The sequence below is a fragment of the Oryctolagus cuniculus genome, chromosome 2, assembly GCF_964237555.1.
Source record: "Oryctolagus cuniculus chromosome 2, mOryCun1.1, whole genome shotgun sequence".
In the NCBI taxonomy this organism is placed as follows: domain Eukaryota; kingdom Metazoa; phylum Chordata; class Mammalia; order Lagomorpha; family Leporidae; genus Oryctolagus; species Oryctolagus cuniculus.
Window position 1 is genome coordinate 106546097 of NC_091433.1, and position 14925 is coordinate 106561021.

General features: G+C 45.8%; 1 protein-coding gene across 5 annotated transcripts in view; it reads right to left on the reverse strand.

Moving 5' to 3' along the window:
- The window catches only part of IL1R1 (interleukin 1 receptor type 1), a 79342-nt gene that overhangs the window by 41885 nt on the left and 22532 nt on the right, over positions 1 to 14925 (reverse strand). Inside the window, exon 1 of one of the 5 annotated variants that reach the window (XM_002709884.5) lies at positions 1426 to 1708. The exons of the other annotated variants lie outside the window; for them this stretch is intronic. The gene's annotated coding sequence lies outside the window, so the exon portion shown is untranslated. Of the gene's footprint in view, positions 1 to 1425; positions 1709 to 14925 lie in introns of those variants that run through there. 5 annotated transcript variants of the gene reach the window in all.

The window sequence follows — 14925 nt, forward strand, 5'->3', positions numbered from 1 at the left end:
TGAGCAGCCCAGGCGCCCCCCACCCTGTGAAAAGAGGCAGATTTCAAAGAGTCCCCTTCACATTCGCATCCATAAGAGCACAGGGACTTTTGTTTATTCACTGCCCCTTCCCCAGCACTTGCTACAGTGCCTGGCACATAGGAGACATTCAAGAAACACTTGTTCAACAAATAAGTGAATCAGTCCATAAATACATGGTATTTCACCAATCATATCCACCCCCAAAGACCCCACTGTCTATTCTAGCATGACAGTTAATATAGGAAACACACGCATAGTACAAAGTGGAATATCAAAGGGGACATCAGAAGAGAGACCGGATCAAAAGAGGAAAAGATACCAGCAGCTGCCAAGCTGCTGCTGTGCGGAAGGCAGTAGCAAATGTTGCCCGCACCAGCGGGGCTTTCCTCAGCTCGTGCTCAGGGAGTTCCGTCTTGTATATCCTCCTTCCAGAAGCGTGGCACTAAGCCAGGTGGCCCAAGACTTGTGTTGAATGATGGATGGACCTGGGCTCACCATTAGCTCCAGGGTATCCGTGGCCTAAGTTCACAGCATCCCTTGCTCAGTTCCTAGGAAACAGAGCTAAACCCACTGGAATGTACCCTTCTCTGAGCATCCCCTGCCCCAGGAAATGCTCAGAGAGATGCCCCTGGCAGGACTGGGTGTCCACTCACCCTGCACACAGCCCTCCTCCCTCAGGGCAGCCCGGCCACTGTGGGAGCCATATGACACAATGTCAACACTCCAGGATTGGAGTCAAGAGACCTGTCTCTCCTTCTCCGTGCTGGTCCTCCAATACTTAGCCACATCTCTAAGCTTTTCTGCTGGTATAAAACAAGGCGATAATTGCACCATTCTCGCAAGATTGCTGGAAGGATAAAAAAGCAGTGTGTATAAAGGGCCTTATAAACTGTCCAGCGCAAGGGCATCGTGGGTATAAAAAACCAACGCCTTGCCGGTGTTTACCTGATTGTAGTTACCACACCCAGTGTCATTCTTTATCTGGAGGGGAAACAACCCACCCTCAGCAGAGCCTTTAAGACAATCACCCCTCATCTTGTTAAGGAGACTGGCTCTTTGGAGCCCAAACCCTTAGGACACTTTCAGACCCTGTTCAGCCACCTAGAAGCAAGATACGCAGGGGGCACGCACAAACACCTCTAAGGATCTGCAGAACCAAAGCCAAGTTCCCCCCAAGGAGCCTGGATAACCCGTACGTGGCTTCACACAGGAAACACGCGCTGAGATTTAACCACCATCACCCTCTTACACAACAAATCCCGGGCACCAAATGTAACTTAGGGAGGAGGCTTTAGGGCGCCCCGCGGAGCCGGGCCCTTCCCCCTACCCCAGCCAAAGTGTCAAGGCCGCCGTCTGTCCCTACTCGCACCCCATTCCCCGAGCACCGCGATTTTCTCCTCCTACCTGAGCGAGCCCCGCTGCGGGGGCATGCGAGGATCGGAGCCCGGTTCAGCCCGGAGAGATCAGCGGCCCTGGGAGCCGATGAAGGGTGCTCCGGGGCGCGGGGGCACGACGGTCACATTCCTGCCACTCCCGGGGGCGCGCGGGGCAGGCAGGCGCCTCGGTGACCCAGGCCCCGCCGCGCCGCGCGCTCCGAGTCGGATCTGGGCGCCGGGCAGGAGCTGCTCCCGCCTTCGCGGTGGAGAACGACCGGGCGCGGCTCCGGCTCCCCGGCTCCAGCCCAGCAGCCGCGGGGGCAGGGAGCTGGCGGGCGGAGACGCGGGGCGGGGACAGACCGCGGGCGGTGAGCGAGCTAGCAGGCTGCCCCGAGTGTCCTCCCGGGCGAGCAGACGAGACTGGGCTGCCCTTTCGCATCCCCCGCGAGCCCGGAGGCGCTCCTGCCCGGGTCCCGCTGACGCCGGGGCTTCCGGAGACTGCTCGTGTGCGCTTCCAAACCACCGCCTGGGAAATCGAGGGGCCGCGGCGGGGGTCCCATTGAAGCCGGTTGGCACAGCTCACCTGTCACCTCGCGACTCGGCTCGACCTCCGGGTGCGAACTGAGCTGGCCACCGGCGGGGCGTCAGATCCGGAGACCCCTGTTAACACTGCTGCGCCTTCCCACTGCCTTTGAGAACCAGGTCACTAATTTTCTGGTAGCTCAGTTTCTTCTTTTGTGAAAATAGATTCTAGCAGCATCCATCTCACCGAGTGGAGGAGAGATTAGATGAGCTGGTGCGTGTCACCCAGTGGCTGGCACCCTAGGACAAGTGTTAGCTGCTAGTTCTACTGTGATTGCTAAATAAATCAGTTTACCTGCAATGCAACCCCGGTGCTTCTTTAAGCTGAAGAGCCGCTTACTCCCACCCACTCACTCGGCTCTGGGAGAACTGACAGCCAGCTAAGTGCAAAAATGGCCAAAGTCATATGGCCAGGCCAGGGCCTGGCAGACTCTCACCTAGGACTGGGTTAGGGGGAAGAGGGTGACACTGGGGTCCCAGGTGCAGCTCTCTTGGGCTCCAAGCCCAGCAGCCCTGGAACTTAAAACCTGTTCCATTCCTAGAGCATGAGGCTGCTCTCCTCCTCCTATCTGCGGCCCTCCAGTCCTCCCAGGCCATCCTCCAAGGAGGTCCTGGATGGGTGATGCTGGCAGGCTTCCTTCCTTCCTTCCGGGACACACCACCCCTTCCTGCATGTCTCCCAGGCTGGGCAGGCTCCTGTTTCCCTGACCAGTTCCTCGAGCCCCTCTCTCCCTTCAGAAAGTCAAGGATGGAGGTGGAATGAGCTGCAGCTGCCTGGGACAGCTGGCGATTGGAGGGAAACATGGAGGAAGGACCAGCAGTCACTCATCAACCCCTAAAGCTGGCTTGTGGTCGGTGTGATGACTGTTTCTCATTTCTTTTCTATCTGGTTCCAGAAGCTTGGACTGTTCCCTTTTCTCAGGAGAGCAGGCTTCAACCTGAAACCAGTGACACAAGATTATGAGAATTCATTAACTGTTCTCATAGCCTTGGCTACAGGAAGCACCGGGGGTCGGGGGATGGTTTGACACACCCAGGCCCAGATCAGCTGTGTCAGACTCTCTGGGGCCCAAATGTCAGTGCTTTCAAAGCTCCAAGGAGATTCCACTGTGCAGCCTCCAAACTCAGTGATGCGGGCACCCGAACTCTCCGCCTGACGGCTACTACAACAGGTGTGTTGGAAGCGGCAGGTAATGAAAGCTACAACAGCTGGGACTGGTTTGAGGCTGTAGAACCGGTCGGGAAGCCTTATGTTTAGTGAGCATGAACTTGTCTTGCTATCTACATAATGAAGGCTTTTAAGCAGTTTACAAGTAGAAAGTGAAATTGGTTCATGCAGCAAGGGAAAAATAAAGCATCACACGTTTCTTTTACTCCTAAGTGTTAATTTTTCCCACTCCCCTCTACCCCAAATCTCCTGATAGACACACAGGCTTCTAGACCCAGGGGGAGTCTCTCAGGCCGGAGGCTCCCATGAGCACCTCTCTCTGCCCTGGACTCAGCACCATGCATGGATTCTGAACACAGCCATGTGCTTGCACCTGTCACCACTTACACTGGTGTTGTACACACACGATGTGTGCAAGGGCTTACATCATGGGCAAAAAGGAGAAACAGAAGTAGCACCTAAGGGTGCCTTTGGACACTTTCTGGAGTCTTCCCCATCCAGTTCTGAAACAGTGAGCATCTGGGAGACTTGAGTGTGTGCCACCCACCGAGATCTATCTTATGGCCTGAGGGGTTTTGGTCTCTCCTGGACCTGGGGAGCAGCTCAGCTCCTGGGATCCTCCTTGGGAGGAGTCTATAACAATGCGCATGAAACAAAGTCATAGTAGTCAATCCAACATGAAAAATAAAGCATTTCCTATGGCCCATATGGCTGGAGAATATCCTGAAGATCTGTCCACTCTACAGATTCACACTGGGCTTGAAAGTAGGAAAGTGGAAGCATGTTTTTGCGTGTTTCTTCAAACCCCCAAAGCCAGAATATCTAAGAAGCCAGACTGTAGGGTCTGTATTGTAAGACAGAAGAATGCATGGAAGTCTGAAGTTATTTTTTCTTACTCAAAAGAACAGAATATATCAGCAGATGAGAAGAGGAAAAGCAGAGGACGGTGGCCCTGCAAGTTCTCAGAGAGTGGTCAAGCGCCTCTGTGCTCCACTAACACCACCAATCAGGAGAAATCCTGGCCTCTTCCTGAAGGAACAGATTGGTGGGGAACTCTGGGAGGGAGAAATAACACTTGGCATCCTGGGATATGTCCGTGGACACCACCCTGTGTCATAGCAAAGCCCTGTGTCCAGCATGACCCAAACCAGGGAGCACGCCTGACTGCTGAGCTGCCCGGGTGTGAGCACAGCCTGCCTCCCAGAGTGCAGGTCATCCCAGCGTAGCCAAGCAAAGTGGCCAAGAGGCCCCAAAGTGTGCACAGGGGCTATGAAAGGACTGAGAGGGCTGCCCCCAGAAGCAGCTTTGCAGTCTGGGCTGGCAGGGCAGGCATGGCCTCCAATGAAGTGTGTAAGAGCAGAGGATGTGCAGAGGGCCCTCTGCCAATACCAGGGCAACCCTTAATCACCTCCAGGCCCTCCACCCTAGCACCCCCAAAGAACCCCAGTTACCCTTTAGAAAGAAACAAGGGGAGATTGGAAGAAAACGAACTGGGAATAGATTTTTGTCCTTTCCCCCGAAAGAGGCTGAGTTTTGGACCAGTGGAGACAAAATAAGTCTGAATGGGAAAGATTTTTTTTCTTTTTGCCACCACACGGAAATGGAAATGCATAAGTGAAGTTGACTACGATTGCAGAGAAGGGTTTCTGCGACCCTTAATTGGCTACACCTGCTTATTTATGACACTGCCAGTAATGTCTCACAGAACCACAACATAGATTTAAAACCACTGTCCTACATGGACTTCCTTCATCAGCCCAGAGTTTTTTGCTCTTCTCGCAATTTCCACCTACTGACCTCCAAATAACCACTCTTTGAGCTCTGTCTCCCATGACCTTCCATCACGGTAGCTTCTCAGTTTTAGTTGACTCAACAGTCTTCCTTGACCTAAGCAGTTATGTGTGGGCTTCTCTGCTCATCTTTCCATTCAAATTCCTGCAATATTCTAAGACCTTTACCAAGCAGGAAGCTACCAGGGGACCAGCGATGAGGGCTGATGGGAAAGTGTGACATGCGTCTCAAGACTATACGGGCAATGAACCATTTCTTATCCTCCTTGGTAAGAGGAGGAAGAAAAGATGGATGCCAAGGCAGGCAGATGGGCTAATTTTTGTTTAATCTTACTCAATGAAGGCAAATGACGTCTTGCATCTGATTGTCCCTATGTGAACATAAACAGAATAGGAAGTTCCAGAAACAATAGACCTGGCTACTTCCAAGGACAGCTGCACCTGACAGAACCAGTTTAGTGATCTTTCTCTGCATGCCAGCTGTCTTCTATTTGATGAGCACTCTAACAAGGGAAAGTCGAAGCACCAGTAACTGAACCATCTACTGCTACTGAGAGGCAGTCCTTACCAGCTTCCCCACATCATCCAAGAAATACGGAGGACTTCAAAAAGTTCATGGAAGATGAAATTATGAGATAAGTTTATTTGAGTGCCAAAAAAGTTTGTAACCTGAGATGGCACTTGGCCTGGAGGTTAAGACATCAGTTGGGACATCTATATCCCATATCAGAGCACCTGGCTTCTGCTCTTGATTCTAGCTTCCAACAATGTGTATCGTGGGAAGCTGCAGTGTTGATGCAATGGGTTCCCTGCCATTCATGTGGGAGACTTGGATTGAGTTCCAGCTCCTGGCATCAGCCAGAGTATTGTGGGCATTTGGGGAGTGAACCAGTGGGTAGGAGTTGTCTGTCTCTACCTCTCAAATAAATAAATAATTATTGAAATCCATGCATAATTTTTTTAATAATACACATTTTCCATAAACTTTTTGGAGATTTCTCAAATATGTGAATTTCAAAAATCTTGTGCTAAGAATAAATTTATCTTTTAGATCCATTTTCCAAGAACTTTTTAAAGTAACTTGGTATGTATTGAAACACTGGTACTGTCATTTGGCAGATACATAACAAAAATATAGCTCTCTTCAAATTTTTTTAAAATGTAATACTCTTTCTTTTTTAAATTTATCTATTTGAAAGGCAGAGTTACAGAGGGGCAGAGGTAGAGAGAGAGAGAGAGAAGTCTTCCATCCTCTGGTTTACTCCCCAGATGGCCACAATGGCCAGAGCTGCACCTATCCAAAACCAGGAGCCAGGAGCTTCTTCTGGGTCTCCCACATGGGTGCAGGGGCCCAAGGACTTGGGCCATCTTCTACTGCTTTCTCGGGCCATAACAGAGACCTGAACCAGAAGTAGAGCAGCTGGGACTTGAACCAGTGTCCATATGGGATGCTGGCACTGCAGACTGGGGCTTTAACCCACTGTGCTACAGCGCTGGCCCCTGTAATACTCTTTCTCTTATAATTCCACCTTGTCCCACCATCTTTGGTTCTCTTCAAGTTTTTGTGAATATTGTCATTTTTCCTTTTACAACAAGCACTTTCTAAAATCTAGACTTTCATCTTGGGATCTTTCAAGGCTTTGATCTTTCCTGACTATAACTGCCAGTTTATTTTCTCTATACGGCTTCCTTTAAATGTGATCACTTTGGTAAATTTAAAATGGCTCCTTCTTAATTGGAAGAACCATCATTAATTGCTTCTCATCCAATTTAAAGGTGATGTCTAATTTCCTTCCCTGGGAATCTGGGCTTGTTTTGGGGACTCATTTAACCAATTTCAGCCAATAGAATGAGGTAGAATTGACTTTCTGGGAGCTCTGAGCCTGACCAGGCCTTTAAGGATTCTCCTGGACCTCCCAGAATAATCTGTCTTGGTGTTGAGAGCTTCCAGAACAGAACCGTTCTTTTTCCTAAGACCATTATACTGCTAGAAAACCCAGCCACATGAAACAAACCACATATGGGCACCCACGGCTCTGTTCCAACTGTGAGAATCAACTCCAGCTATGGGAGTGAACCACTTTGATATTATTCCAATCAACCAGACACCAGCTAACTACACCCACATGAGAAGCCTCAAGTGAGCATCAGCCAGCTGAGCTCCATCAAACTCAGAAGTCACAAAAGACAAGAATGAATTGCCACCTTCAGACACGGAGTTACAGGGTAGATTGTAGCACAGGAATAGATAATCAGAACACAACATACCCAAGAATGTGCCATGGTCCTCCACTCTGTACTAGATATAAAATCATCTTAGTTCACATGGTGTCTCAGAACCAAAACAGTGTGTATCCTTTCTCCGGCATCGGCTCAGAACACTGCTCCATTTATCAAGGACTTCCGTAAAATTATGGAGATGATCTCACCAGCAAGCAAAGGAAAAATCAATGCTATGAGATGGCCAGATAGGTTTAGTTTTGAATATCCTATTTTGAGCCCAAAAAAGAAAAAAAAACTATGTTTTTTTAAGAAAATGCTAACTAGAAATGATTTGGTTTCTAATGTTGTTATTGAATGATTTTATAAGATACAGTACAAGCCATGAGAATTCAGTCTTCACTATTAAAGATACTTGAAAGAAAAAAGAGAAGACCACTCCTTCCATCAAGAAGAGCAAAAAATGGGGCTGGCGCTGTGGGTTAAAGCCCCAGCCTGTAGTGCCGGCTGGTTCGAGTCCCGGCTGCTCCTCTTCCGATCTAGCTCTGGCCTGGGAAAGCAGTAGAATATGGCCCAAGTCCTTGGGCCCCTGCACCTGTGTGGGGGACCTGGAAGAAGCTTCTGGCTTCTGGTTTCAGGTCAGCTCAGCTCTGGCCGTTGCAGTCATTTGTGGAGTGAACCAGTGGAATGAAGACCTGTCTCTCTCTCTCTCTCTCTCTCTCTCTCTCTCTCTCTCCCCTCCCTCTCCTTCTCTCTGTAATTCCTCTGTCTTTCAAATAAATAACTATTTATAAAAAAAAAAAGAAATAAGAAGAGAAAGAAAAAACAAAAACCTGGCCAGACTCAGATGTGCCACATCAGTTGAATCATTTCTCTAATGTCCAAAGATTTCTCTAATGTCCACAACTACTCTTCTTGTCTTTCTTCTGAAAAAACATATTAAAATAAAATAACATGACAACAACTTGATAGCAGGTACACCGCTGCTGAGTAATAACCACTGTTGCACTGTTGTCTGTCCCTGATATGAAAGTCTAGGTTGTCGTACCACTGACGCCTTTCTTGCCCTTGCACCTTAAGCAAATCACTGTCATAAGTACCTGGGTGGCAAGTGCTGAGAGGGCAGTTGAACTGGCTGAAGAGCTAAGCTTTTGCTCAGCACACACAATGGTATTGTCCTCAAAGAGGCCAAGGCCACTGGATGTTGAATGCTCCAGTGAGCAACAACTGTAGAAACCTGTGGTCCCAGTTCCCCAGTAATGACACAAAAAGACTTGAGATTCATACTGACCACACTTCAGAGACACAGAGGGGCCCCTAGTGACACTTACCCATGGGTTCACAGGAGTTGGCTACAAAGACCCCTTCTTGTGTTCCATGAGATTACACAATGTATTACACAATCCATGTAGTTTCTAGAAATGTGGTAATTTAACCCTACATAGAAAATTCAGGGTCTCAGTTGTACTGGCCACATGTTGCTAGTGGCTGTCACATTCTACAGAGTACACACAGGACATTCCATCACTGCAAAGATATTTTCTTGGACATTGCAGCTCAAAGTCCAGAAAATTCTATGACAACTCTGGAACCAAAGTCGTGCTTGAGAAACCTGGTCCTGATCCAAAATGGAAAATCCGGTTGTTTAGAGTCCATGCGTGAGCACAGATCCTTCACACCATCGCTCTTTCCTGTTGACTGACCACATCGTCCTTCTTCCACTGCTCAGCAGCATTCTGCCTGCTCACATGCTCTCTCTACAATACAGGTCCCCAGTTCCTACGTGATTATAACAACAACCTCTAAGTGAAAACGTGCCCACAGAGAACCCAGCCTTTCCTAAGGGCAAGCCCAATGGGACAAGAGATTTATTTTTTCTATGTTGTCCAAGGAAAAGAGAATCCCAGGGGGAATGGTGATATACAATGTGTTGGGTGCATTTTCTGCTTTTTCAGAAAGGAAAAGAAGATCCAGTAAAACCCAGCGATTTGGGAATGGCCCTGAAATGGATTCTTCAGAGAGAGCAAGCTAAACCAGGGAGGGTAGGGGGCTGAGGAAATCACCAAGGGCAATGCCAGGACACTGCAGGTTCTGAAACAGAATACGCTCCACTACCACCATCACATCACCTACATCCTGCACACCTTTTGTCAGATTTATCCCTAATGTTTTTGTAAGTGGTATTGCTTTGTAATTTCAATTCCTGGATGTTCATTGCTAGTATATAGTACACATCTGGCTTTTATATGTGCATTGTGTAAGCTATAAAACTCACATATTGTTTCTGGTATTCTTTTTATTGATTCCATAAGATTGTTAATAGAGAACAGGTTGTCCGCAAATCCGATTTCCTTTCCAACGTGGATGCTTTTTACTTCCTTTTCTTGACGTTTTTTACACAAGCTGGAGCCTTTAGTACAATGCAAGTGTTGACTAGAAGCAGGCATCCCATCTCCAGGGTATTTCATTATGTATATGCAGGTATTCCGAGTCTGAATTTGGTCCAAGCATTTTGGATAATGGAGTCAGCTGGTAGCTGTCAGCGGCAATGGCCTGAAATCTTTCAGCTTGCATTATTTCCATGAGAAATCTGCTATCATTCTTCTACCTCTGCAGTGCATTTTCACTCTGACCGCTTTGCAGATTTTTCTTTATCACTGGTTTTAAGTAACTTGATTATGATGAAACTTGATATATGTTGTTCATATTTCTTGGGGTTCATTGAGCTTCTTGGATTTGTGGGTTTATTGTTTTCACTCATTTTGGAAATGTTCTACCCATTATTGCTTCAATTTTTTTCTGTAACCGTTCCTTCATTTCAGGGACTTCAATAACTTGTGTATTTTGGCCACTTGAAACTGCTGCATTTTTTCAGTGATGCCCTGTTATGTTTCTCTCCCTTCCTCTTAAATAAAGAAAAAATGCAAAACCAAGATTGTGTCTTTTGCAGCAACATGGGTGAGACCTGGAGAACATTATGTTAAAAGAAATAAGCCAGGAACAGAAAGACAAATGCCCCGGGTTCTTATCTATGTGGAAGCTGAAAAAGTTGATCTCGTAGAAGGAGGGAGTAGAACAGTGGTTACCAAAGATTCAGAAGGGTGTGGGGGAGAGAGTTAGTGAGTACCGGGATGCAGGAATAGCAGGAAATAACTTCTATAGGCTCTATAGTAAGATAACTATATAACAATTAGCTGTATATTCCAAAATAGAAAGGATTTTGAATGAACCCACATAAAGAAATGGCAAATGTCTGAGGTGATGGATATGTCAATTACTCCAATCTGAGCAATTACACATTGTATCCATGTATTGTAATATTCCACTGTATCCCAAGAATATGTATTTAAAAATTTTAAAGGAGAAAAGATATTCTATTTGAGGGGTTCTTAAAGGTCCCTGGGACCCTTTCAGATGACTCTTCAAATCAAAACTACCTTCCTAAATCAAATGTAGTACATGTCTTTTTTATACACATTCTCTCACAAGTGTATAGTAAAGTTTTCCAGAGGCTATATGCTGTATCACATCTCCAAGATCATATGTAGAAGCAAATATGAGAATTCAACTCTTACACTGGGAAACATGAAAGAAATTTCCAGAACAACTTAAGCATGTAAAATAATTCCTTTCTTAGCTTCTTAAATTGTGTTGTAAATATAGTGATTTTATATCTAGGTTAATGAGTTTACCTAATAATCAAAATTTATATTTTAGGGGAAAGTGTTTGGCATAACAGTTAAAATGCTCTTGGGAGAGGGGAAGTGGCGTTATGGGTTAAACTGCCACCTGGGATGCTGGTACCCTTTATCAAAGCACAGGTTCAAGTCCCAGCTGCTCTGCTTCAATCCAGCTCCCTGCTAATGCACCTGGGAAAGCAGCAGAAGATGGTTCAAGTAACTGGGGCCCTGGACTGATGTGGGAGACCTGAATGGAGTTCCAGGATTCTCTGTCACTGTACTTTTCAAATAAATAAATCTTTGCCTTTAAAAAAAAATGCTGCTTGAGATGCCTATACCCCATGTCAGAATATCTGACTTCAAGTGCCTGGCAACACTCACAAGTCCAGCTTCCTGCTAATGCACACCTTGGGAGGCAGCAGGTGATGACTCAAGTGCTTGGGTCCTTGACACCCATGTGGGAGACTCAGATTGCGCTCCCATTTCTTGGCTTTTAAGTGGCCAGGCCCTGGCTATTGTGGACATTTGGGAAGTAAACCAATGGGCAAGATATCTCTCTGTCTCTCTCTTTCTCTCTCTCCGCCCCCATCCCTGTCTTTCTGATAAATAAAAATTAAAAAAAAAAAAACTGCTTGGATTTCTAATGTGGTATCATTGCTTATAAAGCAAAAAAAAAAAAAAAACTACTAAGGTATGTAGGGTCTGGAGGTTTGCCTTCTAAAAGTAGAAGTATAGCATAGTAGTTCCTGGCATAGAAAATTAAGCTTGACCCCCTTACTCAAAGATTGTACTCCAGTTCAGATTTTAGGTTTATCTCATACTATTTTTGTGGCACTGAAAAATTTAGCTTCTCTGTGTCTCAGTTCCCTCAATGATAAAAATCATAGTCATGCAACATATAATGACATTTTGATCAACAGACCACATATATGATGGTGATCACGTAAGTCACATAGTGATATCAGAGCCATCTTTGTTTTACAAGGGTATTTCAAAACTTCAAGGAAAACATGGAATTAAAAGAGAAGTTGATGGTGCAAAAACATGTGAAATTCATGCATTCAGGTAGACTTCAAAAAGTTCCTGGAGAAAGGCAGGCATTGGCACAGTGGTTTAGATTCTGCTCAGGGCCAGCGCCGCGGCTCACTAGGCTAATCCTCCACCTGTGGCGCCGGTACTCCAGGTTCTAGTCCCGGTTGGGGTGCCAGATTCTATCCCGGTTGCTCCTCTTCCAGTCCAGCTCTCTGCTGTGGCCCAGGAGTGCAGTGGAGGATGGCCCAAGTGCTTGGGCCCTGCACCCGCATGAGAGACCAGGAGGAAGCACCTGGCTCCTGGCTTCTGATCGGCACAGCACCCCGGCCATAGCGGCCAATTTGGGGGTGAACCTACTGAAGGAAAACCTTTCTCCTCTCTGTCTCTCTCCCTTTCTCACTGTCTAACTCTGCCTGTAAAAAAAAAAAAAAACAAAAAAAAAACAAAAAAAGATTCTGCTCAGGAAACCTACACCCCATACTGGAGTAGCTGGTTTGAACCCTGACTCCTCTACTTCTAATCTAGCTTTTTGCTGATGCACACTCTAGGAGGCAGCACATGATGGCTTAAGATGGCTTAAGAAGTTGGGTCCCTACCACCCACATGGGAGACCTGGATTGAGTTCTGGGCTCCTGACTTCTGCCTGGCCCAGCTCTGGATGTTGTGGGCACTGGAGAGTGAACTAGTGGAGAGCAGATCTCTCTCTCCTTCTCTTTCCCTTTCTTCTCTCTCTCTCTCTCTCTCCCCACTCCCTCCCTCCCTCCCTCTCCCTCTCTTTCTTTCTCTTTCTGCTTTCAAATACAACAAAAATAAAATTTTTAAATGTTCATGGAAATGCATTTTATAAAAAAAACTAACAGATTACACATTTTCTGCCTCAAAATCAACCTATGTTTTAATTCCATTTTTCCATGAACTATTTGAAGTATCTTTATGTAAGTACACTCCATGATGCTAATACAGTGAAATCACCCAACAACTTTCTCAGAACATATCCCTTTTCCTTAAGTAACACATGGGTATATTAATAGTCCCCACTTCAATGAGTTGTTGTAAGTAGTAAGGTGATTTGTCAGAAGTGTTTAAACATTACCTGACACATAGTCAAAGGTAGAGACAATTATTATTTAGTGTACATTAGCTGTATTTGTGTACTTTACCAGGCTCTGGGAGCCTGTAGAATGGATTTGGTAATACCCCCCTAGTTACATCAGAGAGTTACTGAGAAAATTACAGGTAGTTAGTGCACCATATTTTTAATATTATGCACATAAGCAAATTATTACCGAAGATGTATTAGGCATTAGCTCAAAGGGCGATATCATTTGGGAACAAGGAATTTTCTGGTGAAGAGGAGGCAAGTATTTCTGGGGAAAGGAGTGTACACCAATCACCACAGCTGATAAATTCCTCATTCCAAAAAACCAAACCACATTTAAAAAGCAGGTTATTTCTGCACAAACACTCAGGTTTAAAATAACAACTATGAAAAACATAGATAACTTGATCTCTGTGTGACAGAGAATTTAACCAACATTTTGAAGAGCAATTGGGAACTGAAATATAAACAGTACTCAACAATAATAAAGGACTTAAAGAAAACAAAAGATCAGCTTGCAAAGAGAAGTTTCGCAACATTCTTTACGTAAATTCAGAAATTTAGTTGTCAGCCAGAGTGGTTCTGTTTCTTTCTCTTTTTCATTGTTAAAAAGTTTTTATCCAAACTTGAATCATTTCCTGCCTTAATCATTGCAATATGTCTTTCTTGTTCCTCCTACACTATTAAAGTCCAAGTAACTATTGCCAAAGAAATCTCCCTCCCTCATTGCCAAATAGGTAACATCATTGGATGTTGCACACATCGCTTGTGCCTACACATACACATCTCCGCCTTATCCAAAGTTCCTACTAGTGCTTTATAGCACATGTCACCATCTAATGTCTGGTGTCTTTTGCTTCTAAAGTTTGTTTGCTGTCTCCACTACAAAGTAAGTTCCATGAAGGTAGGGCCTTGGTCTGTTCTATCCACTGCTGTATTGTCATTGTCTTGAATAAATCTTAGCATGTGGTAGATGCATTTTAAATATTTATTAAGAAAATCAGTGAAACACTTAACTTTGCCCATTATAAGCCCCTGTACTTGATTTCAATATTTCTCAATTTTTTCTATTTAATACTAGTTTTTCTTTTCTTTTTTTTTTTATTTATATATTTGAAAGGCAGAATCACAGACAGAGAGAGAGGGAGAGACAGAGAGAGAAGTCTTCCATCTGCTGGTTCACTCCCCAAATGGCCAAGACTGCTGGAGCTGGGCTGATCTGAAACTAGGAACCAGGAGCTTCCTTCAGGTCTCCTACACAGATGCAGGAGCCCAAGCACTTGTGCCATATTCCACTGCTTTCCCAGGCCATCAGTAGGCAGTTGGATTGGAAGTGGGGCAGCCAGGTCTTGAACCACCATTCATATGGGGTGCCAGCACTGCAGACAGAGACTTAAGATACTACACCACAGCCCAGCCCCTATTTTCTCTTTCCTACCCAACTCTTTTCACAACCAATTATAGTTCTCCTAGCTGCCTTGGTTTCCGCTTACCACACACTGTCAATTTACCTGTCCTGACTCCTGCTGAATATGGACAACTTACCTGTCCTGACTCCTGCTGAAGGTGAGTGAAGAGCTGACTCAACCAATGCGACTTTAAGAGGTTGAGACCTGGAGCAAGGTGTCCCTTCCCTTGAATGTGACAGTGAGCAGAGCAGAGGATGGAGAACACTGACATCCAAGTCATGATCAACCATCTCCAGGACTGCTACATCCAAAAGCCCAGAGGAGCACTTTACACAGCTGCTCACAATAGCCACTCCATCTCATGGTTTCCTTCTTGGCTGACATTTAAAGGGCTTGGGAAGAGAAGGAACACTATTGACATTCTTCACTGAAACACAGCTCCTTCAAACTCTGGATGCTCAGCCATTGGCCCAAGAGAAAGCAAGAAGATCTGGTGAATAAAATTAGAACAATGGCTTGGATCCACAGAACCCATACATGGCTTTAAC